At 48.3% G+C, this 14,200-nt stretch overlaps 1 pseudogene across 1 annotated transcript; it reads right to left on the bottom strand.

Annotated features, from left to right (window-relative positions):
• Nucleotides 1–5,281: 5,281 nt before the first annotated feature.
• On the bottom strand, nucleotides 5,282–6,246 carry LOC311620398 (glutamine synthetase-like; annotated as a pseudogene). Its single transcript has one exon. The product of its transcript is annotated as a glutamine synthetase-like (transcript).
• Between the last annotated feature and the right edge of the window lie 7,954 nt (nucleotides 6,247–14,200).

Here is a 14,200-nt window from a genome sequence, read left to right as displayed (position 1 = left end):
TTTTTTTTTTTTTTTTTATATATATATTTTTTTATTTTTATTTATTTATTTATTTATTATTTATTTATTTATTTTTTTTAATAAGTTTTTATTTTTCATATTATTACAAATGTTCCTTCGCCCCCCACCCCCCACCATTGCTCTCCTCCACCAGGTTCCCACCCCACCCTCTGCCCTTTCCCCTCTCCCCATTGTCCTCATCCATAGGTGCACAGTTTATGTTCAGTCTCTTCCCACGCCCCCCTCTCCCCTTTTCCCCAAGAATCGTCAGTTCACTCCCCTTCCATACCTCTGATTCTATTATACTTAACAGTTAATATTGTTCATCAGATTTTTTTAATTTCCTTGGTTTTTAGATTCACTTGTTGATAATTACGTATTTGTTGTTCATAATTTTTATCTTTGTTTACTTTCTCTTCTGAAAGAACCCCCTTCAGCAATTCATATAATTCTGGTTTGGTGGTGATGAACTCCTTTAGCTTTTTTTTATTGGTGAAGCTCTTTATCTGGCCTTCGATTCTGAGTGATAGCTTTGCTGGGTAGATTATCTTTGGCTGTAGGTTCTTGCTATTCATCACCTTGAATATTTCTTGCCATTCCCTTCTGGCCTGCATGGTTTCTGTTGAGAAGTCAGCTGACAATCGTATAGGTGCTCCTTTATAAGTTACTACCTTCTTTGCTCTTGCTTCTTTTAATATTCTCTCTTTATCTTTTGCTCTTGGAATTTTAATAATGATGTGTCTCGGTGTGGTCCTCTTTGGATTCCTTTTGTTTGGAGTTCTGTGCGCTTCCTGGACTTGTAAGTCAAATTCTTTCACCAGGTGGGGGAAGTTTTCTGTCACTATTTCTTTCAGTATGTTTTCGATATCTTGCTCTCTCTCATCTTCTGGAACCCCCATAATTCTGATGTTGGTTCGCTTGAAGTTGTCCCAGAGGTTTCTTACATTATCTTCAATTTTCTGGATTCTCTTGCCTTCTAGCTTCTGTGGAGGAGTGTCTTCTGGCTCTTTATGTTCCAAATCTTTGACTTGATTCTTGCGATCTTCCCTTCTGTTTTTAGGACTCTGTAGAATATTTTTTATTTCAGACAATGTATTCTTTATTTCTTGTTGATCCCTTATCATTTCTTGTTGACTCCTTATTAATTCTAGTTGATCTCTTTTCATATCCTCATAGGCCTTATCCATCTTTTCTAGGAAATTCTTGAAAAACCTTATAAGCGTAGATTTGAACTCTATATCCAGACGCTTTTTGTCCTCCATTTCTTTCGTTTGTGATCTATTTTGTTGTCGCATTTCGCAGTTACTGATGGGACGGGGTTTCAGGGTGGAGCCTGCAGCTTTGGCTTCCGTCAGCCCCGCCCTATGCGGGTCCTTCAGTGCTCGCTGCCGGCGCCTCTGAAAGGTGCCCTCGATTTTCGCCTGCTGCCAAACAGTCTATGCTCTCCCCCAATGAGCCCGGTATTGGGGTTCAGTTCAGTTGGAAGTGGAGTTGGAGGTGGCGTTCAGAGCAGTCTGGACCCCCAGTCTCCTTCCCGTCAGGGCAATCCCGCGGCACAGCCGACCGTCCCTTCTCTGGGGGCAGTGTGCGCGCCTCCGGGACCTCCTTTCTCCGCTACCCCGGGGTTCCGACTTACAGCCCAGCTCCCTATGGCTGAGCCTGAGTCCCCGGGGTCTGGCCCAGAACTGGGGTTCAGAGCAGTTGGGGGCCCAGCACAGTCGGAGTTTTATCTCCTTTCCGCTAGGGAACGCCCGCCAGGCACTCGGCCTCCCTCCTCTCCGGCTCCGTCCTCTCCGCGTGCACCGCGTGTCTCCGTACCTTGGGCTTTTACAGCTCCTCCGTGCCTCCTTCTGGTTTTCTCCTTGCTTCTTGTTGTAGGATTTCCAGTCAGTTGACTTTCCTGTAGTTCTGGGTAATGTCCATTTTATATTTTAGTTGTATTTTATTAAAATTGTTGTGTGCGGCTGCGGCTAGTTGCCTACCCGAGCAGCCATCTTGGATTCTCCGAGACCTATAGTTTTGAGGAGGGTGGGGGGAAGTAGGAGAGATCAACCAAAGGACTTGCATCTAAGCCTAACCAGAGGTCAGGGACAACAGGAAGGTGCGGGTATCCCTGGGGAGGGGTTTGGGATGGGAATGGGGGGATGAGGACAAATATGTGATACCTTAATCAATAAAGAAATTTAAAAATAAAATAAAGCAATCTGCAGAGTCAGTGTTGGGTGGGGAAATACTCCGAGAGCCATCCAGTGACCACGAGGCAGGGGGGTTACTGTTGATTGTACAGCCAGGATATCAGAATGGAAAGATGGAAAGAAACCAGGGTGCTTTCAGATTTCCTTAAATACTAAGCCAGTCTCAGAAAGTTCCTCTCTCTAGTGTTCTTGTTTTTCCCTCCAGCTTTCTTAATCAGTGATATTTAAAAAAAAAAAAAAAAAAAAAACAAAACTAGCCTATTGCGTAAGCCACTTTTAGTTGTTTCCTCCGTTATTTTTTGCAGAAAGATTTTCACTGAAACATTTGGAAATAACCTTATCCTGATCATGATTTACCAAACATGTAAAATGAGTGTTGAAGGAATAAGAAATAAAAACTACCTTTTTGGGGAGGGTGGGAAGAAGGGGTAGAGATCAGCCAAAGGACTTGTAAGCATGCATATAAGCATAAACAATGGACACAGACAGGAGTGGGGTGAGGGCATATGCTGGGGGTAGGGGGGAGGAGATCAATAGGGGGGAAAGAAGACATATGTAATACTTTCAACAATAAAGAATTTTCAAAAAGAAACCTATAGTTTCTACCTAACAGTACAGTGGCTCAGTTTCCCCATCCTTATCATAAGGATGATAATAGTGTCCATTCACTGGTTGTGAAGAATAAATGAATTTATATTTAATACCTAGACCAGTGCCTGGCACAGAGGAAGTTCTGGGTAAATGTTAGCTGTTACTCTTATTTTCATTATCATTATTATTATTATTATTCTAAATTGCCATGCCGGGTCTCTGAACGCTCCCTCTTCTCTGACCAGGCTGGGTGGTCCTAAAGGACCTCTAGCCAGAAGGACTGGAGCCCCGTCTTAGTTTTACCTCTGGATTCAATCAAGAGACCTGTGTTGGAGGCCCTGCTATGCAAGTAGCCAACTTGAACTCTGTGCCCTTGACTTGAAGTCAAGCACTCAATGTGCGATGGGTTTTCACGGAGAGCCTCTGAAGCCTGTGCGAGGCACGGCTGTAGGAGTTGGGGATACAACAGAATATGACAAGCTAAACGCCTGGTTTCCTGTATCTTGGATTAAAAGAGTAGTGAAGAAACACAATAAAGCAAGTAAGAAGTATAGCTTGAGGTAATGGTAAGTGCTGTGAAGACAAGTAAGCAGGGGGATACAGATGAGAATTCCGAGGGAACTACTTCAGGCTGGGTCAGGGAGATCTCTAGGAACTGCATGGAATGGGCACAGATGGTTCCAGACAACAGGCAGTGGCCCGGACAAAGGTCCCCAGAGGGAAACAGGTTGCCCTGTTTCCACAAGGCTGGGGGTGGGTGGGAATGGAGAGGGCTTTCGGAAGGAGGAGGAAGGGGTATGAGAGCTTGGAGAGGTAGTCATACAGGCCTATGGCCATGCTAAGTTTGGATTTTGTTCCAGGTACAGAGAAGTTTCTCATTAAGCTTTAGACAGGATAGTGACAATCTAACTTATATTTTTAAAAGATCTCCCTTTCTGTGGTGTGGAGAATGTCAGTACAAGGCAGGAAACAGGGGTCCCACTAGGCTAGAGGATCATATTAGCTTCCTTTACCACAAACTTAGTGGCTTAAAACAACATGAATTTATTCTTTGTTTGTTTGTTTTTTGTTAATCCTCACCAGAGGCTATTTTTTCCATTGCTCCTGGAGAGAACAGAAGGGAGGGAGAAAAAAAAAGGGGGGAGAGAGAGAGAGATGAGAGAGAGACACATCAACTGGTTGCCTCTCACAACTCAGGTACATGCCCTCAACTGGGAATTGAACCCTCGACCCGATGCTGCAACCACGGAGCAACACTGGCCAGGGTGAATTTATTCTTTTCTAGATCAGGCTTCTCATATCAATGTGTCTGTAGAGCTGCCCTCCATCTGGAAGCTTCAGGGGAAGTCTGTTTTCTTGCCTGTCTAGAAGACACCTGTCTTCCTTGACACGTGGCCTCTTCCTTACACCATTTCAACCTCTTTTTTTGATTATCACATCTCCTCCTACTGACTCTGATCCTCCTGTCTCCCTCTTATAAGGACCTATGGTTCCGTTGGGCATACCTGGACGATCCAGAATAACCGCCCTATCTCATGATCCTTAATGTAATCACTTCTGCAAAATCCTTTAAACATGTTAACATAACATATTCACAAGTTCTGGGTATTAGAACAATAGACATGGGCGGGGGAAGGGAACTCTACCACAGAAGTTATTGCAAAAGTCCAGGTGCTAGTACACTTGGAATCAGATTAGGGTAAACAGCACGTCCTCAATTAACTGTATTTTGTTCAATATCATTTCATTATAATGTTGATGACATGCCCTGGGAACTTAACTCTTGTTTACATAAATTAGCCTATGGTAAAATTGTTTTCATTACAGGTCATTTTGCTTAAAGTTGCAGAACCTACAGACAGCCTTAAGTGAAGACACTGTAGAGTCAACAGGACTGATGTTCAGTTGGATATGACCATTAAGAAGGAAAGAGAAATCAGAGCTGTCTCATAGGTTTTTTATTTGAGCAACTGGATGGATGGTGGTGCCATTTGCTAAGATAAGAAAGACTTAGGAAGTAAAAAGCTTTTGCTTTTGTTTTCACGAGGAATAAAAATTAAAAAAAAAAAAAAAGGCCTTGCCGAAACTGGTTTGGGCTCAGTGGATAGAGCATCGGCCTACAGATTGAAAGGTCCCAGGTTCGATTCCGGTCAAGGGCATGTATCTTGGTTGCAAGCACATCCCCAGTGGGGGGTGTTCAGGAGGTAGCTGATCAGTGTTTCTCTTTCATCAATGTTTCTGACTCTCTATCCCTCTTTCTTCCTATCTGTAAAAAGTCAATAAAATATATAAAAATTTTTAAAAAATTAAAAAGGCCTTGATATTCCACCCTTTGAGTTACAACTATTATGAGAATTGAGAGGGAGGCAAGAGTGGGAGGGGATGAAGAATTAATTAGAAGGGGTTCGATGGCTGCAAGTGTTGTCCACTTAGTCTTTGTACTGGAAGGCTCATCACCGTCTTGTTGAGAAGACCCATGCAGATGAGGGCATCTGTCACCCTGAAAAGGGGTGCCTATTTTCAGAGTAACCCTTCTCCTCCTGGCCTACAGCCCAGGGAATGCGGCTGCTAGTGCTGCAGTGGTTCCAGGCGTTGTGCCGGCCCGCCTTGGGATCATAGGCTCCGATGAAGGACTGGTGTTGCTTGCTCAGCCTCTGGAAGGACTCCTCAATGTACTTCAGACCATTTTCCTCTCGCATGACCTTGGTGCTGAAGTTGGTATGGCTGTCCTCACCATTCCAGTTCCCAGGAATGGGCTTAGGATCAAAGGTTACTATTACTCCAAGATGATATCCCTTGTGGGTTCCATCACAGAGTCCTATCTGGAATTCCCACTGCGTGGGCATGACCTCAGCATTTGGTCCCTCGGTCTTGATGCCAGCGCTGAGCAGACTGGGTAGTGAACCTCCACAATATCCCTGCCTTAGGCTCTGTCTGCTCCCACACCACAGTAGGGGCCCAAGGAAGCCATTGGAAAGTCAACCAAAGGGGTGACAATCTGTGCCCATGAGCATATTCCTGCTTCACTCCAAACCAGGAGTGCTGATTACTCACTGTGTGAATTACCCTTTACACTTATGCCTTAGATTGGTCTCTACAGGCTCTCGTTTGTACTTGAAGACTTTATACAACACCGGCTGGTTGGGATCTTTGTGGAAAGGATCCTGAAACACGGCAGCAGGGACAAGATACATATCGCTGTTGGAGTCTTCAGCCTGTAAAGCACTAGAGCCATCAAAATTCCACCCGGAAACTCTTCTATACACTTGGGCTCGCTGTCCAAGGTCAGGATCTTGCATCGCAGTCCTTCTCCGGTATCATCAGTCCAGATATACATAGCTTGGACTTTATCACCTGGAGGCAGGTATGTGTACACCTCCTGGATGCCTTTGTTCAAGTAGGAACTCACTGAGGTGGAAGAGGTTTTGGGGGACAAGTAGACGGCACGTAGGTAGGTCATGAGAGTGATGTTCGGGGAGAAGAGAGGAGGCTGGAGGTGCTGCTCAGATGTTCCATTCTTCTCCCAACCTCAGCTCTGCCAGGAAGTAAAAAGTTTTGTAAAAAAGTCTTTGTTTTGATCAAGTAATATCTGAGATGCCTATGATATGTGTAAGTGAAACTATCAAGTAAGCAGCTGAATATACAAGTGTGGAGCTTGGTGGTGCGGTAAACACTATAAAAAATTTTTGGAGAGTCATCTTCACATGCCACAGGACTAGCACAGACTGGAACAGTCTGGTGAAAACCCCTCCTATGGGGCTACCAACACAGGACCATTCTTCCACAGCCACCACTATGAATAATCTCTAACAAGCTGTAGGCCTTAGAATTTCTAGTTCAGAAGTCAGAGTCCTTGTTAGGAGTCCCAGGTTGGCCAACATCTAAGTCCTGAGGGCGGATGAAAAGTAAACCCTTATTTTCTTTGCTTTTCATCAAGAATCACACAATGGGAGATTACAAACCTTTATTTTCTTTGCTTTTCATCAAGAATCACACAATGGGAGATTACAAATAGCTTCAGATCCTGGAGAACCAAAACCCAGCAGAGGTCTGCTACAAAAGATCATCAGCTTAGGATGAGAAGTGGGCAGAGGGTGCTGGACATTTGAAAGAAACCATGAAATCATCACAGAGCAAACATATTCGAGATGTGTTACCAGATTGCCAGAGAACATCAGAGCCCGCTTGATATTCGTAGTCATGAGTTTAAGTGGAACCCGTTGCAGTGCTTGTGGGATCTGAGGGCTGGCCTCAATGATGACCATTGGCTCTGAGCTTCTTTCATTCATTGAACATTGAGTGATGTTGTTTGAAGCCATTGGGCTGGTGCTGGGAACACCAGGGTAAAGGAAATGGCCCTACCCTACAAGAGAACAGAGCCTAGTGGCCATGATTCATTTGTAGCTCATCAGGATGAGCCATCAATTGGACACATTTCTGCTTCCCAGGGCCTCAGTCAGGCCTCAGTTCCATTCAAGAAGTAACAGTTATGCAGGTCCCTGGGTGACATCTCAAGACCATCCAAGACAGAATAAACAGCTCTAGTAATAGAAATATCCAAGTTCGCCAGTTTTAGCATCACACTTGGCCCCGTACAATTCAACTATCGACAGAGTATTTGGGGGTCTCTTATTTTTCTGTGGGGAGTGATTAAGAGCACTGTTCTGAAGTCAGTGATCTGGTTTCTTATTAATTATACTAGAGGCCTAGTACATGAAATTTGTGCACTTGGGGAGGGAGTCCCATAGCCCACCCTGTGCCCTCTTGCAGTCCAGGAGCCCTTGGGGAATGTCCCACTGCTGCAGAGGCGGGAGAGGCTCCCACCACCGCCACTGCATTTGCCAGCCGTGAACCCAGGTTCTGGCTGAGCAGCGCTCATGCTGTGGGAGCACACTGACCACCAGAGGGCAGCTCCTGCTTTGAGCACCTGCCCCCTGGTGGTCAGTGCACATCATGGCTACCAGTCGTTCTGCCATTTGGTAGATTTGCATATTAGCCTTTTATTATATAGGATGACCTTAGCCTCTGAAGGTTTAAAATCTCTTTAACAGCAAAATAGTGATAATACTTCACAGATGTGATAATGATTTTATAAAATGCTATAACTGGGACTCTAACATGGTAAATATGGATACTTAGGTTTAAATAATTAAAATTAAATAAAAGAAAAAATTTAATTCTTTAGTCCCTCTAGCCACACTTCAGAGATTCAATAACCACATATATCTTGGCTAATACAGAAATAGAGTATTTCTGTCATCACAGATTCTACTGGACAGTGTTACTGTAGATACATAGCATTGGGGCTGGCACATAATGAATTCCCAAAAAGCAGTGTTACTATTTATGGACCAGCTACCTTCTGTCATTTGGATACCACCTTCTTTCTTCCTTTTTAAAACATATTTTTATTTATTTTAATGAGAGAAAAGGAGAGAGGTAGAGAGATAGAAACATCAATTGACTGCCTTCTGCATACCTCTTACTGAGAATTGAGCCTGTAATCCCCACACATGCCCAGATGGGGAATCAGAACTGTGACATCCTAGTTCATAGTTCATAGTTCATAGGTTGCTTAACCACTGAGAAACACTGGCCAGGCAAAGATATTATCTTCTTGAATTTTGCTAATCTAACACCACCTGTTTTATTAATATTTTTCTTCAAGTTGACTCATTTTACACTTAAACAAGTTTATTTAATATCATTATCATAAATGAAAAAACAGCAGCATTTGCCATAAAAAGGAATCATTAAAATCAGTACTATGACACAAAATAGTGTAGCTAAATTTTAAGTTTTTATGTTTGAAAACTTAAAAACAATGAATAAAGCAATCATGAAGCAAGTCAATTTTTAAAAATAGAGACCCAAAAATAAATTCAACAGAGAAAAGCAATGAACTGTTAATGAGCAGTCAGGAATAAAGAAAGCTCAGTGAACAATGAAATTGAGAAGACATGGTTAAATTTTTTCAAGAACACAAAATTCTGCCTTGCAATTAGGTGGGTGGCTTTTGGCCCTGGGGCAGAGGAGTATGTGAGGCAGGAAGCTGGGTCGCAGTCTCCAAGATACATGGGCCAGACACCTTCTGGCACCTTCTCCTGCACTCCCCCTAAGAGAACTGGGAAATGAAAATATCTCCCAAATCCCCTCCCATCTCCTGGGGCCTCTGGCAAAGGCCTAGGCAGCACTGAGTGCGACAGGAGCCCTCAGCAGAGGGCACCTCGGGTACTTGCCCCGCCGTAGCTGCCTCCACGCGCGGGGCTGCTGCAGGCTGACCGGGAGGGGAGAATACCCCGCACTCCTCCGTGTCCTGGGGCCTGCGCCTGGAGGTGTCCGCTTGTGTCCCCCAAGGTCATCTCTCCAGAATGCTGTGGTCTCTCATGTCCCTTCCTTCGGCAGAGTACGGTTAAATTTATTAGTTTTAATTAGGGCTGGGGTTTGAATAGATTCAAAGGTCTTATTTAGATGTGGGTTGATTAACTTACAGCTGTGGTTACCCGAATGCAATTAAGCCCTGCAGTGCCTGGCCTCCAGGGATGGTTACAAACACCGAGGCTGCCTGGCTGCCTGGGTTTGACTAACAGCTCTACGCTTCTCGCCTAAGTGACCGGAGGCAAAGTACCTGGCCTCTAATGAGGGGTCACTTTTTTTTTTGAAAAGGTGAAATAACTCTCACACACATTTTTAAGATCTATTTACTTTATTATTAACCAGGGAACCAGAGAGATGTTACATCTCATTCAAGGTGAATCCAAAGAACAGACCATTTACAGATCAAGTATTGAAATGAGTTTATAAATGGAAGCAAAATTGAATTTCTCACAAGAGAGGAAGATTGAACAGAATCATTTGCATATGCATAGACTGAGCTGCCATTCGGTCTCTCCAGCCTACGGGTTGCAAACTAGTTCAAAGGTTGTGAAAAGCCATAATCAGATGGCACCGAACAGTGTGCTCAGGGCATGGTTTTTCACTGGAAACACCTGCTAATTTTTTCCCTCCAAATTTACTAAAATCCTTCGGTCTTTTAGTTCCCTCATCTATAAAATGGGGACGTAAGTCAAGTGCCTACCTCACTGTGAACTGGGGAGAGGTGAGTCCCTTAGATCGGAAGTGGCTGTTCCCTTTTCTGTTTGCCAAGGTGGACTCGTTCTACAGAAGCAGGTCACGATGGTAACAAGCGTGGATTAGTGCCCATCTTGCCAGATGCTGTGCTGGCATCCAGTTTCACTCTGAGGGCACCGCAGGCTCTGAACTGCCTCACTGTAGGCCCCACGTCAGGGGTCCTCAAACTTTTTAAAGTGGGGGCCAGATCACGGTCCCTCAGAGAGCTGGAGGGCCAAACTATATGAACTACTAATTCCTACTATAACACCTTGGCTGCGCTCACTGCCCAAAAAACCTGGCGGGCCAGATCAGACTCCCCTGGGGGCTGCATGTGGCCCGCGGGCCGTAGTTTGAAGACCCCTGCCCCACGTGCTGATGTCAGGGTCAGCTCAGGATGAAGGGAGGGAGGGAGGGAGGGTGTCGTTGAAACATAGAAGGGAATGACACGGGCAGGCCCCCTGAGTCTGTGGGAAGTGCTTAGCTCTGGTGGCAGCAGCCTAGAGAAGGTGAGGCCAGAGGGAATTCAGGGTGTGTCCTAGACATCTGGGTGCTCAGAGAATAACCTCCCTGTAGCCATGGCAACACATTCCTTAAACTGAATCCACTCAGACACTCCCAACTAACAATTCCTTTATTCTTTGTGTCAGTCAGTCCACAGTCTTCACTGTGTACCTTCTTGGGAGATGCAGGGCCCCCAGGATGAAATCCCAGATTTGATCCCAGCCCTAGTGCCCTGGAGCGGCATGGTGAGAGCGCTAGACTGGGAGTGGGGGGAGGGGGAGAGGGGATGAGGCCTGGGTTTGCCTCTTGTCCCTTCCTTTGAGGGAGGTACTTACCTGTAGTTTCCTCTGCCTAGTACCTACCCCGAAGGGTTGCTTTCAGGTTTCAGTGAGATGATCTGTGTAAAGGGCCCACGGCCAGCACCAAACAGATGTATCTCTTTTATGTGTCACCATTATATTAAGGTCTTAGACCAGATTGCTAAAATTACTTCCACTTGTAAACTTCTGAGAGCTACTGCTTCTCGGCCCCTGGCCCCTTCTGGGGGCCCTGGGGAAGTTTCTGGAGCTCACGAGTGTGCGTGGTTAGCCCCCGCCTTCCCTTTGCTCACAGAAAATAAGGAAGTAGGCAATACCCCCTGTCCTTCCTCCGGGCGGGCATCTCAGAGGCGGGCGCGCCCGGCCGGGCCCTGCCTGCAGTGCTCCCTAGGGCCGCCAGGGGGCGCCCTGACCTCGCCGGACAAGCGCAGCTGCGGGCCGCCCTCTTCCCAGATCTTTTGTCCCATTACCTTGGACCTTACCAGTATCCCAGATTCTGGTCATTATTTCTCAAAGTCACTTCTGCTGTGCCTGGAAGTTCCTGCGTAACGGATATCATCATTCATTCAATCATTGAACGAGGACTAAGCAAGCACCCACGTGCCAGGCGCAGTGCTTAGGTGTGGGGTCACAGGAAGCTGACCAAGATCTGCATTTTAGAGGAGGAACTGGTTTTTGGTGTTTTTGTTTTTTTCCCCCCTCTCAGATAATAATAGGTCGCTTATATTTTTAAGAATTTACTAAGTGCCAGGCTGACTTCTAGTGCTTTAAATATCTTCTTTCTTGAGCCCTCAGAATAGTCGTGTGCGGGGGATGTTGTTTATGTCCATTTTCTGGCCAGAGGGCGGAGCCGAAACAACGTGCCTGCGGTCACACCATCAGTAAGGGGTGGCGTGGAGAGCCGAACCCGGTTCAGGGACCTCAGAGCCAGCCCCATGCTGCACGGCCTCTGGCCCGGAGGAGAGCAGCAGACCAGCCTCCTGAGAGCCCAGGGCCTGTCCGGTGTCCAGAGAGGTGGTGGGCCCGTAGGAGAAGGCGGGGAGTGGGAGAGGGGCCTCGGCAGAGCAGAAAACCTGGGGAGTCCTGCTTGCCTCTTGTCCCTTGCTGTGAGCGAGGTACTTCCCGCTGCAGAGTGCCTACCCCGGAGGGCTGTTCTCAGGTTTCCGTGAGACGATCTGTGTAAAGGGCCCACGGTAAGCACCAACTAGATGTATCTCTTTTACGTGTCCTAGGGGTCTCATCTTTCTCTCCCTCCCTCTTGTATGGAGCCACATCCACGCCCCTGCCCACCACCACTCAGGCTTTCCCCATCTCCTAGGTCCTTAGCTCTTGGATTCTAGGGCCCCCACCTTCTCTGGCTGTGTCTCTGAAGGAGAGTCACTCCTCCAATCCCTGTGAGCCTCCATTTCCTCACCTGGTCGACAGGAGTGCCTGCCTCACCCTGCTGTGGGCTGTCACAAGCGAGAAAGCATGGTGCCAGGCCAGCTTTCATTGTTATTCTCCCTCCTACTCAAGCAGCAGCGCCCTGAGTACAAATACTCCATCCCCCAAACCCCCTCTTCGCCACCCCACCAAACCCCAGCTCACTAACCCCTGCTCCCTGAGCAGAGCAACCCATCTGCGAGCCAACCACGCTAATGCTCATGACAAATGGTTACATATGTCACACACACACACACTCCGTTTTTGGAGGCAACTTAGGCAATATTGAACAAAGAAAGCCCTCTGGAGGTGGGCTTTGGGGAGATTAAAAGGAGTTCTCAGTACCTCACAGACGGCACCCCATCGTGTATACAGAAGCCAGGGTGCACAGAACGGGGCTGTGGCACTCGTGAAACACCCGCCGTCTCTGGCAGGTCTGCCCCTGCGGTGATTTTCTTCCTTGCTGAACCTCAGGACGAGGAGGGTCACCACTCCCCGTATTGTGTGAGGGAAACTGAGACAGAGAAAAGCAAGCGTGGCTGTCGCTCACACCGTCCCACGGAGGCTGGAGGTCTGGGGCATGAAGGGCCCTGCCCCCAACAACAGCAGAAAAGGCGTCTGTCCCCGTCCCGACGTCCTTCCCGCACTCCCAGGGGCCGTGCGTGGGCGGAGGGGACCCTTCATTCGTGATGACTGACTAGGGGTCCCAACGTTTTAACTTTCCTGCCTGGAAGCCAAGGACAGGAAATGACAAAGCCGGAGTTTCTGTACGAATCACCCAGGGGTCCTAACTCCCAAAAGCAACAGATGCTGTTCACCTCGTGGCCTCGCTCATTCTCCATCGTCCAAGGAAGCCACGCCGCGGCTCCGAGAGACCGGCAGGAGCCGAGGTACGCGGGGAACCCAGACAGACGCAGCGGACAGACCCCCGCCGGGCCGGAGCCAGGTCCGGGCAATAGCACCGTGACTCACGGACTGCCGTGAGTCACAGCATCGGGCGGCAAGAAGCCTCTGAGACCTCTCCAGTCCAGGCCCTTAGCCTGGTTCCTAACAAGTGAGAACACCGAGGGAGGCCCACGAGGGAAAGTGACTGGACCAGGGTCACGAGCGTGGTGCTGGCAGAGGAAAGGCTGCAGGCCTGAGCCTCAGGCCCAAGTCCTTCCCACTGCCCTTCACGGCCCTTGGAGAGCCCGGGGCTGGGACAGAGGTGGGAGGAGAAGCATAGGCCCCTCACGATTAGCCAGGGGCAGCTCAGGCCCTCCTAGCAGGTCGGCTCGGGGTTCGCCTCTGCCCTCCCTGGGGAAGGAAAGGGCCTGGGGTCCATCCTCACAGCCCCAGCGCCCGGCCTCGCATTGGGAGATACAGGAGGCAGCTTCCTGCTTGGCCCTCATCCAAGGCCATTTCACAATCGGGGGAAGAGCCGGGCTGCGTCCAGGGGGACTGCTCACTCCACCCCCACCCCAGCCCCTCTCAGACCCCACCCCCACCCCCACCCCCTCCCCCGGGGAGGATTAGCTCGGCCCTACCTGAGACTGGGGGCAGAGGAGAGAGCAAGGCCAGACAGCCGCCACTGTGAGCGGTGCCCTGGAGTGGGCCTGGGGGAAGCCTGGCAAGTGCCCACCGCCCTTCCCTGCCCCTGCCGTCCACCTGCAAGCACTCAGGCTGAGGAGTCCTTCGTAGGACGAGGGCTGGTCCGCTCAGGGAGCCCCACACTCGCTGTTAGTCAGAGGGGAGCTGGGAGCACGCTGGGAGAGGCAGGCCGCCGTCAGCTTCCTGAAACGAGGCAACGTGACTGCTGGGCAGAGCATTCTGGGGAGGGAAGCCCCTTTGTCCTCCTCCTCCCCCCGGCCCGGCCCGGCCCGACTGACATTCAGGCAGGAACTGAGGCAGAGGCACTGGGACTTTGGGTGAGGTTTTATTTCCCCCCACAACAGGGTCAGCTCTAAGCTCAGCTCTGCGAGGGATCTTCTTTGAGTAGGAGGTAGTGGTTAGGGACCCAGTTTTTCCTGTCGTGAAGTCCTCAAGAGGAGACAAAGCAAACCCAGGCGAAATGTCAAACCA

This window comes from Pipistrellus hanaki (genome assembly GCF_964339955.1).
Source record: "Pipistrellus hanaki genome assembly, chromosome: 1".
NCBI classification, from domain to species: domain Eukaryota; kingdom Metazoa; phylum Chordata; class Mammalia; order Chiroptera; family Vespertilionidae; genus Pipistrellus; species Pipistrellus hanaki.
Note: the sequence above shows the minus strand (reverse complement) of the source record. Positions and strands in the feature narration are given on the sequence as shown.